This window comes from Paroedura picta, chromosome 8, assembly GCF_049243985.1.
Source record: "Paroedura picta isolate Pp20150507F chromosome 8, Ppicta_v3.0, whole genome shotgun sequence".
Lineage (NCBI taxonomy): Eukaryota > Metazoa > Chordata > Lepidosauria > Squamata > Gekkonidae > Paroedura > Paroedura picta.
Window position 1 is genome coordinate 14,123,757 of NC_135376.1, and position 11,398 is coordinate 14,135,154.

Below are 11,398 nucleotides of genomic sequence, written 5' to 3' on the forward strand. Positions count from 1 at the left end.
TGACATTAGAGTGATCTTGATCAGGGATTCCAGGAAGAAAGGAGGACTTTGTGCATTCTATCTTCCAACCCTCCGAGACTTACCCTCTGCTTGTCAGGTTGCATTTCTGAAAACATGAAGCTGCCTTCAACAGAGCTGTCAAAAACTGTCCCTTATCTGGCAGCAACTTCCAGGGACTCGGGTGGAGGGATGTTTGCATTTTCCGCTTCCTAGGGTTGCCAGTTTGGGAAATACCTTGCGATTTTGGGAGTAGAGCGTGAGGAGGCTGAGATTTGGATAGGGGAGAGATTTCAATAATGCATAAAGCCACGGAGTCCACCTTCCAAATTGGCCATTTTATCCAGGTGAACTGATCTTCCTCACCCAGAGATCAGTTGTAATCCCTAGAGGTCTCCAGCCACTGCCTGGGGGTTGGCAACCCTACTGCTTCCTGGTTCTTTATAGTGAAGATACCAGGGATCGAACCTGGGTCCTTCTGCATGCAAAGCAGATGCTCTGCCACTGAGCCAAAGCCCCTGCCTGTGCATGGCTTTGTATTATAGCAAGTTGGCTTTTGATTTTGCACTGAGGACGGACCCCTTAACCTAGACTGTGGGAGACTGGGCCAGAACTGGGCTGGGTCACAGGTGCAAAGTTCACCTTGCAGTCAGACTTCCACCATGGGAATAGTGGTGGGAATGGCTTTGGAGGAGCTTTCCAGCCCTTTTCTCCAGAGTCGCTTGTTCTTTTGTTAGTGAAAGAGGGCTGCGAGGGAAGCTGGAAGCTCTTCTCCCCCCGTCTTTGCACCACTACCTCGCAGCACGGAATGAACAAGAATGGTTTACAGTGAATTCCTTTAATGTACGCCTGGGTGGCACACCTGCCATCCAGCATATGTCAGGTGAATGCTGTATTTTGGCCCATTGTTAAAATAGCATGAAAAGCTGTTAGCATGCCAGCTTGATGATGAATACCATTTAGAAATATAATGTCACAGATGCATTGAGGAAAAGAAAGGTGTAACATTTGCCTCCTATTCTTTGCTCACATGAACTATGGTTTCAGCTCTTCTTGATAGCAAAACGTATTTTGGGCAGGCTATTGCACATTATAAGATCCTGGGAAGAATATACTAGAGGAACTGAAGGAATGGTCAGCGCATCGGACACAGAATACTGCTCTTATTCGATTATTAGAAGGTTATTAGATTATTAGAAGGTTGGTTTTTATACCCTGCTTTTCACTGCCCAAAGGAGTCTCAGAGTGGCTTATTTTGACCTTCCCTTCCTCTCCCCACAACAGACACCCTGGGAGGTGGGTGGGGCTGAGAGAGCTCTAAGAGAAAATGCTCTGTGAGAGCAGCACTATCAGGGCTGTGACGAACCCAAGGTCACCCAACTAGCTGCATGTGGAGGAGAGGGAATTGAATCTGGCTCACCGGATTAGAAGCCACCACTCTTAACCACGATCCCATGCTGGCTTTGGAGCAGACTTTCAATTTGGTGCCACATCATGTCTTGAACTGCTAGTCTAACATGCACACAGTCTATTCTTATCTTGCTTTTCGTCCAGTGGGGATGCAAAAGTGTCTTTAAAATACAGTACGAGTCAAACAGGCAAAGCACAGCAGATCATAGAAAGGTACACAAGACATCCTGGATCCCATTAGTAGAACAGATCCTTTGGCCATACAATGTTGGTCCCCCCACCCCTCCATCACAGGGATCTTCGATAACAGAACTAGAAACTCTGGGGCGCCACTGGCAGGCAGAAGAGGCGATAAACTCAATGGTTTGATTCTGAATATGGCAGTCGGACTGAGTATGAGGGTGGCAAAGCCAAGACCCCTCAGTGGCCCTTCATGGCAGAGCTTGGAGGATGTGGCCACCATCAGCAGGTCCTCCCTTGCTAGCAGGCTTCTGAAATGGGCATCGGTGGCAAAACTAAGCAAATATGGCAGGCCTTCTGTGGAAAAAGATGCCGTTTTCACTGCCTTGTCATAGGATGCTGTTATTTTTGCCATTGTCTCTAGTTTTTTATGCAACCTTGCACAGTTTGTTTATATATTGGACTTGGTCCTCTTGCATTGTTTTTACGGTGCTAATTTCTGAGTGCATCTGGCAATGCAGTCTTCCCAACTGCCATTGAAGTCAGGTTGCCAACCTTCTAAGATTTTGGGAATGGTGCCCAAAGAGGGCAGGGTTTGGGGAGGAGAGAGAACATGCTGGGGCATATTGCCCTAAGAGCCCACTTAACAAAGATGACCATTTCCTCCTGGTGAACTGATCTCCGTTCCCTGGAGGTCAGTTCTGATCCCAGGAGAGATCCACTCACCACCTGGAGGTTGGCAACCCCAGGTCAAAGTGTCAGGTTTTGGCTTCCCTCCATTAGTTTAATTTTTAAACATTTACAATCATGCTGACATCCGTGGGAAGTGTGTATCCAGGCGCTGCATGGAACACTGTGCAACCCAAGGGAAGTTTTCTTTAAATTACTCAGAGCCCATTTTCTGATATACCCCCCGCAAAACTCTTCATGCAAGTCAAGGGGAGGGAATTCCAGACCCAAAGATAACACTGTTGTTCCTGCCTTCCTTCCCTCTCATCAAAGAACCTGCAGATAGCTCTTTTATTATTTTTTTTTTTTAATTCGGGAGGTGCCCTGTTGATAGCAATTAGATCTCAGGTTTCTCATAACTGGGCATTCCAGTCTGGGGCCCCATGCATTTTTCCCAGGAGTCATGCTGTGTAATCTGGATGGCGCATCATGTGTTTAGGGTTCTTTGTTACAGGCTGTGCTGCCCTTGTAAGATAAGCAAGAAGAACCAAGGACGTTGCTTACGGGTGCCATTCAAAATAGACAGCTGAGGCTGGCGTAACAGCAGACTTCGGGTAGCTGGAAAACTGTTTGAGCGTGAACTTCAAGCTGTTTTTGTGAGCCATCAGAAGAGGGAGCAGTCTGTTGTGACGCATTCTGGGACGCTGGGGATGATGTGCAGGCCCAGAAAGTGGTATTGAAGATGCAAAGTTCAAGTTCTAGGGTTAGAAAGAGCATTATAGCATGTAGGGATGCCACTCTCTAGGTGGGACCTGGAAATCCCCTGGAGCTATAGCTCATCTCCATATTAAAGAGACCAGTTCCCCTGGAGAAAATGGTTACTTTGGAGATTGGACTCCATAGCATTATGTCTCACTGAGGACCTTCCCCACCCTAAACCCCACCTGCTGCTGGCTCTACCCCCAAAGACTCCGGGTATTTCCGAACCCAGAGCTGGCAATCCTGTTATCAGGCTCCCTAGTTCAATTCCATGGTGCATGTTGGATATCCAGATGTGGAGTGTTTCTGCTTTTATCTGAAGACTTCTGGCAAAGGGGAGGGCGCACACATGCACCTATGCTAATCAGTTCTTGGCTCTGACTGTGCAAGCTTTTGGCTATTCTATGTTGTATGTAATTAATATTTTAAGACTCGGGTTTGAACTTATAGCCTGTAATTTCCAAGACAGTCCATTGAAGGCTATGCTGGTGTCAGGATAACCTGAGGCCAGGCAGCTACCAGGGCCCAGGGCTTTTGGAGAGGCCAACTCATAGCCTCCCACCCCCCCCCCCCCACACACACACCTGTTTACCTGTGCTGCCACCTGTTCAGGCGCCTTTCCCTGCCTATCTGCTCATGAGGACTCTACTACGCATGCTCCCTGCTTTCCAGCGGTGATGGGAAAGTGCCTGCCAGTGATGCACAACAGTGACACGACTAGTGGCCACAGCAGCTGCACACTTCAGCCAGTGCTGTTGAGAAAGGGCACAAATTCAGTGCAGGTCGCCGTAAGCTTTTGGACTTTTGAGAAGGGGAAGGGTGCTCTGACAGATGAATACACAATGGGTTGTGGCAGACGTAAACAGAGATGGAATAGTGCAGTTGTGATTCTTTTTTTGGGGGGGGAACTGTGGTTTATTCTGTCTCTCTAATCAGGGGTAGTCAAACTGCGGCCCTCCAGATGTCCATGGACTACAATTCCCATGAGTCCCTGCCAGCACTGGCAGGGGCTCATGGGAATTGTAGTCCATGGACATCTGGAGGGCCGCAGTTTGACTACCCCTGCTCTAAGTCATGAGGAAATATCCTTGTGCTATATATTTCATTTAATAAATTTCCACTGGGCCCTCTGTGTAATTTCCCCCTTCAAGTCCCCTCTTCTGTGTCTGCCATTTTGACCCCTGGCATTTCATCAAAGAGAATGTTCTATTGATGTGGCTTAATTAAAAGTGTCCCCTAGTGTGGCTTCATTTTGGCTCCACCGTGTTCTTTTCCAGGGAAGGCGCGTTCTATGCAATTAGCTATTTGTGTTTGGGGAGGGGTGTGTGTGAAGCTGTAGTTAAACCCAGTGAAATAAGAAAAGAGAGGGAATGATCAGCAAATACCTCTCCAATAACCCAGAGGATAAGAAAGGCCTGCCACTCATTTTAGTCCTAAGCTACACTACAGATGGGCTGTTTACTGAACAAAAAGCTGGTTTTCAGGTATAATGAGACAGCTGAGAATACAAGGAGTTCTCATGTGCTAACTCCCACAGTATCTCAAAAATAAAAAAGGCATAATTATATAATACAATATAAACACTAGGATAATGGAGTCACTTCAACTGTTTTTGAAATTCTGATCATAATATTAAGGTGTGATTTCTTTAATGTCTTGAAAGTGGGAGAGGGTGAAAAAGGGGTACATGCTACAATCAGTTTATAACACATTGCTAATTATCTTTTGAATCAGCACTTTGATTAACATTCCCCCTACCTATGAGCCAGCGGCCTATTGATATTATTAAAACACTAATATAAGGAAATACTGTAGGATTTTTCCACACCAACTTTCACTATAGATAAAGGTATCCCCAGTGCAAGCACTGAGTCATGTCTGACCCTTGGGGTGACGCCCTCTAGCGTTTTCATGGCAGACTCAATACGGGGTGGTTTGCCAGTGCCTTCCCCAGTCATTACCGTTTCCCCCCAGCAAGCTGGGTACTCATTTTATCGACCTCGGAAGGATGGAAGGCTGAGTCAACCTTGAGCCGGCTGCTGGGATCAAACTCCCAGCCTCATGGTCAGAGCTTTCAGACTGCATGTCTGCCGCCTTACCACTCTGCGCCACAAGAGGCTCTTTCACTATAGATACAACAAGCTTATATTAGAGGACTCAACCACTGAAGAAAAGATATTGAAAATGGAAATTATCTAGAAACCGTCATGGTTGATTCTCTATGTATATTAAAAATTGTAATAAAATTGAATATATATTGTCAGAACAAGAATATTGCCTTGGATAGGTACCTTGTTTTTCTGTTGGTATTCTATCGTGAACCTTCCTTTTTTGTGCCCGATAACATTTATTGTATGTAGCCAAAGGCCATTACAAAACACAATTAAAACAATATGGCACAAATATAAACAAATAAAACAATATTTCTCCAATATTGTGTACCTAAAAATGTAAACATGGACTACTAAGTTACAAAAAAAGAGATAAAATGGTGTATCAAGGTGGAGGCTCCTGTAAAAATGCATTAGCTCGAATCTTCCTGGCAGCCAGAGCAAAAAGTGCCACCCTATAAGAGATATAGGGGTCGACATCTGATAACAGATAGGTGACTTTGTTAAAATCAGAAATAGGGTGAGAGTTTGGTAATAGCTTGGCAAGGAATTTGCCCCTGGGTTCGGAGTACAGGGGACAAGCCAAGACATAGTGGGGCAGGTCCTCCACAGATGGATTTCCACATATGCACAGGCGTTGGTCCTTTTTTGTGTGTTATCTCATTGAGTATTTTTTGAAAGACATGGTGGTGACAGTGCCATGAACGGAGTTTCCAGCATTTATTTTTCTAGAATAAAGCAAATACACAAAGACTCAGTTCAGTTTAGGGCCATAGTGAGATTCCAAAAGTCAAAACCTTTCCTCCTGCAGCATTTCCCAGGTCTGAAATGGCTCTGGAGGACCAAATGCAAGTACCGCTATGCACTGAACAGAACATGAATTCAGGTCGATATCACCTGAACCCAGGATTCTTTCCATGACTACAGGGGTTAACCTCCTGCATAATGACTGTTATTGCATTTAAAAAGACACACAAACAAGCCGACTCAGAGGAGTGATATGCTAGGATCTTAGAGACTAGATGAGCCATAATTCCAAGGGATCCCCACTGCAGAGCCATCTATGCAAATTCCTGCTCTGTCAAGGAAGCTCTTTGGGTGATCTTGGGTCGGTCACTCTCTTTCTCGGCCTAGCCTGCCTCACTGGGTTGTTGTGAGGATAAAGTGAGGGAGTGAAGAGGACCACAGTTGCCACTAGGAGTTTCTCGCAGGATGACTGATGCAAAACTATAACAAAACAAACTCTTCACACTCTTGTGTTCATCAGTAGGTAGGCCAGGCATTGCAAACTGTGATTCGTCTACACTGATTTTAGAATAGCTGTTTTTTTGTACCCGGCTTTTTATTACCGGAAGGAGTCTCAAAGCGGCTTGCACTGGTCTACCCTTCCTCTCCCCACAACAGGCACCCAAGTTGAGGCTGAGAGAGCCCTGAGAGAACTGTAACTGCTCCAAGATGACCCAGGATGTCTTTTGATATTCCGCTGAGAGCATTCCAAGGAAATTTTCTCCTTCCCGACAATCAAGCCATTGTAGAGAAAGTGTACTGCTGGGTCTGGAGGTATTTTTCCAGACCAGCAACCCATTTGTCCTATTCAAATCCTTTCTGGAAGCTTCACATCCCATTTCCTTCTTACGGGATGGATGGTGTTTCATTAAACTTGTGGGTGGGACTGAGCACAGTCATATTTCTAGCTTCTTGCCTCCGCTGATGAAGCTCCATTTATCCACGACACCCTTGGAGACGTCTGACGAATGGCTGCCCTCTTTATTCATTTCCTATCTGAATTATGTAGCAGAGATGCTCACCAAATTGCTTTGGTGACAACAAGTGAACACCATTTGTTTGCAAAAGAAACAGCAAAACATATATTCTGTTTTGCCAGCGCTGTCAAGACACGAGCTTCAGGAATGCCTGGCAAGGATTTAGGGAGGGACTGCACTTCACATGTACCTAGGGTGGCCCACTCTGAATTGAGGAATTCCAGAAGACTTGGGGGTGTGGGGAGGTGAGGGGTCTCCACCTGAAATAATGCCATAGAACAGGGGTGGCCAAACATCTGGAAAGCAACAGTTCAGCCACCCTGTCTGTCCACCCCATCCCACCCCATCCCAGGAATGGACATAGGGTACTTTCCCATCAACCACTCTGATCTAGACAGGTTAAATCCACAGGTTGAATCTACACAGGAGGTGGAACCAGCTGCAAAATGGCTGCTGCAGCTTACCTTCGGTCATATTGTTCAGATCCCTGCGCTGCTGGCCAAAGCAACATTTTAAAAAACCTGCACAGTCAATCAGGATGCCTGGAAAGGTCTTGTTGGATGTCATGAGACTCAGGGGGAATCTAAGCCAAACGCTTCGTGTGCCCTGATGCTTTGGGAGAAAAGAGAAAGAACTGAAGACCAAGGGCTCTTACACACCTAAGCCCACAAATAAGAAGTGTGAGATGCTGGATATCTAAACATAACAGATTTTATTCAGGGACCCTTCAACACCTTGCTTAACACCGACCCGTCATCTCTCTTTTGCCGTCACATTTCACTCTCGGTTGCCTGCTGAGTGATTGGCCATGCTTCAATAAATCAGTCAACTTGAAGGGTCGGGAGCTGTCATGGCAAACCGATCTCCTGACTTTGCAGCTCGGCGTCACTCAAATGTCTGGATGCATTAAGATGAAACAAAAACAGAAGTCTGTAATGCTCCTGAGGTGGCTGCAACCACAGTGACAGCACAAAATGTCCATCTGTTTTAAGAGTTGGGGTGATTTTTGCATTTGGTAGAAGTCACTGGAGATGATATATGTTTTTTTTTTTAATATGCCCTACCCCTGGAAGGGAGATCGACAAACCAAATCAGATGCAGAGTCAGTTAGTTGATCCTATTAATATTTGTCAAACTGGCCGGTGGGTGGAGCTGTCCGGGGTGTCCAAGCGCCAATACGGGCCAATCAGGGTGCGGCACCCTGATTGGCACAGCCCCTAGAGCTCCTGCCTTCCATCGCCATCCGCTCCATGCTCACCTTCCAGACATGCCTGGCTGCCCACAAAGCGCCACCACTACGGCCTGCACTCCGGCCCACACCTGTGCAGGGTCCTCAGAAGGGATGACGAGGTGGCGGACACCATGGGGCCAATGCCCAGCTTGTCTGCCAAGCCCACTTCCAGGCCGCACCATCCCCTGGAATCCCACTGCCACTGTGCCACATCCTCTGATGATGCCACCTGTTGAGGGCCAGAACAGGGCCAGGCTATGTGGTGGCAGTGGCACCCCCCACACCTGGTGCTCCAAGGAGTTGGCAGCACTGCCCACTGAGCACTTGTTGAGGCCACAAAACGCCCTCCGCGAGCACAGCACACCCACCACCATCCAGGGAGCTGCCACTGATGGGCCGCCTCCACCTCCAAGGTAGGGCCTTTGCCACTCGGAGGTGGCCGACTGCTTGGAGGGCCCACGCTGCCACACACTCAGGAGGCCGCTAGCACCCGCTGCATTCCCCACTGCAGCGGGCTTTGTGGCTAGTAAACTATAATACCTCTGAATCTTCTGCGATACAGAGATACTAATAGAAAAAAGTTGGTGTTTACAATATTCAGTCAGACTTCTTCTGGGAGGAAAGGAGGGGCAAGAGTTCAGTCAAGAGAACAATGTTCTCGAAATGCTAAACATGTTGGTATAATAACTCAGAAATTCTCTTTGAAATTAGTGAGCTTGTGTGATGTTTATTGGACATTATATCGTCAAGCCCCCCCAGGAACATTCCAAAGAGCTCCCCAGTGGCTTCGAAACAATCACTGGGAGAACTTTCTGGAAGTGTTTAATAGACTGACTCACAGAGACGGTGGCCTCTGACCGAAGCCCTTAAATCACCTCCACGGGCAGTTTCCCAGCAACTGATGTGACAGCAGCTGCATGTGGGAAGGTATGAAAGGGTGAAGAAATATATATTAAGTACAGCTTGATCATTAGTGCCGACTGTGTGAAGCGAGGAGTGATCTTGAATAAGAACCTTCCTGATAAAAGATAGTTTGGTAGACTACTCAGAATTCATCGAAAAAGGAAAAAGTCAGTCAGGACTTCATGCTAAGAAGAAGAAGAAGAAGAAGGAGAAGAAGAAGAAGAAGCAGAAGAAGAAGAGTTGGTTCTTATATGCCGCTTTTCTCTACCCGAAGGAGTCTCAAAGCAGCTTACATTCACCTTCCCTTTCCTCTCCCCACAACAGACACCCTGTGAGGGAGGTGAGACTGAGAATAAAGGGAATAATGGAAGCCACTTTGAGTTCCCATTGGAGAGAAAAGTGGGATATGCATGAAGTAAATAGCAGCTTAGTATATTCCCATTAGGGGTAGGGTCAGCCTTTTGGGGGGTGGGAGTCCCTGGGCTGAAATCCTCAGCCATTACACCCACCTTGGGCTAGTCACTTTCTCTCAGCCTTTCCTCTCTTCTAAGGCTGTTATGAGGACAAACTGAGTCAGGAAAAATAAGCATGCTGGAGGAGACTATTTGAAAAATATCAGCAAGTTCCCAGTCTAACGATGCTTAATACATCTCTCCTCTATTGCCCTCTGTAGGACACTCTTCATATTCTGGTCAATCATGTACAACAGCAATCTTCACTTAATATAAATGCATCAGCTAAAGACCCTAGGCCAGGGGTAGTCAAACTGCGGCCCTCCAGATGTCCATGGACTACAATTCCCAGGAGCCCCCTGCCAGCTAACGCTGGCAGGGGGCTCCTGGTAATTGTAGTCCATGGACATCTGGAGGGCCGCAGTTTGACTACCCCTGCCCTAGGCAGTTTCCACACATAGATCTTCCTTCACCTTAGCTTACCATTGGGAGGTGGAGGGGGGGGATCTGCACAGCATCACGCTTTAATCATGCTCACTCCGGTTTCCCCATCTTCAGCACGTTCTTTCCAGCCCTGTTTCACTCTGGCCTTTAAGGAAAGAATACAGACCCAAGTGTGTTTCGTGCACGTCTGTTGAAATAATCTGCCCTCGTGGGCGCCATTTTCCTTCTCTCCTCCCCCGACAGCCGCCATTTCCCTCGCCGTGCCCTCCCACCAGAGGGGAATAGCAGTTGCCACTCGATATAAATTGCTGGTTATTATGGGCTCCAAAGCAATAAACCGCAGTTGGTTGGACCAGCAAGACACTCCTGCATTCCCATCGGCCTTGGCCATTGCTGAACTGTCCTTGCTTGAGCATGACGCAGCCTCTCTCTGCTGTCAGCGGCAGCATTTGCCACAATCTCTAAAGAGAACGCCGTGTGTCCCGAGGGAACACAAGTAGTACTGGAGCGAGCCCAAAAGAAAATCACTCCAAAAAGAATCCAACGCATTACCTCACAATGGATGCATAATTGGGAAACTGTTTCTCTTAATGATGATTCACGCTTTAAGGTGGGAAGAGTTACACCAGGGACCACTTTTCTTCTAATCCTGTCAGAGTACAAACTTGCAAATGCTTTTCTTTTCTTTTTTTAATATAGTTTCTCAGACGCCCATTTGTTTTGGGAGGGAAAGAAAAAGCAGTCTGTATGACACGTAGCGAGAAGCTAACCTTTTCTCTCAACTCTGGCTTAGCTGAAATATGGTTCTTCACTGGCCACTGATACCTAGATGCCTCTTGGGTGGGGTTTGAAGGCTGGGGGCTGTTAATGACATGCTGCACCCCACCTGTTCATGCTAGCCCAATCTTGTGGGATCTTGGAAACTAAGCAGGATTGGCCATGGTTAGTACTGGGCTTGTGCGCTTAGGCCACTTTGGTGGCCAGTCAAGCCCGAAGTGGCCAGTGCCTGATCCAGTCTCTGATATGGAGCCAATGCAGCTGGTGTAATAAGTGCCTTCCACTGGGTCCCCATGAGCAGTGGTCCCCAGCCCCCGGTCCGGGGACCAGTACTGGTCCGTAAATCAGTCAGTACCGGGCTGCAGCTCCTCCTCGTCCTCCTCCCCAGCTGCTGCCTCGGGGGCTGCCCTGCCACTCTGCCACTGGCTCACCTTTGGTGCTCTCCAGTGGCCACCATGGCTGGGGCTCCCCCTCGGTGTGGCACTGTGCAGCTGCTGCAGGCAGCGCCCCCCAGCGGGCGGCGGGAAGTCAGGGCACCGGTGGGAAAGCAAATGGAGCAGGGGCTCAGGTGGCAGCGATGTCCCTCGGCAAAAGGCTACCCCCCGCCAGGCCTCAGTAAAATTGTCAAGCGTTGACCGGTCCCCGGTGATAAAAAGGTTGGGGACCACTGCCCATGAGGACCTGAGCCACTGTATTATGATC

General features: G+C 47.8%; 1 non-coding gene across 1 annotated transcript; it reads right to left on the reverse strand.

Moving 5' to 3' along the window:
* Positions 1 to 444: 444 nt before the first annotated feature.
* TRNAA-UGC (transfer RNA alanine (anticodon UGC)) lies at positions 445 to 516 on the reverse strand. The gene has a single exon. It is a non-coding gene; the product is annotated as a tRNA-Ala (tRNA).
* Positions 517 to 11,398: the final 10,882 nt, after the last annotated feature.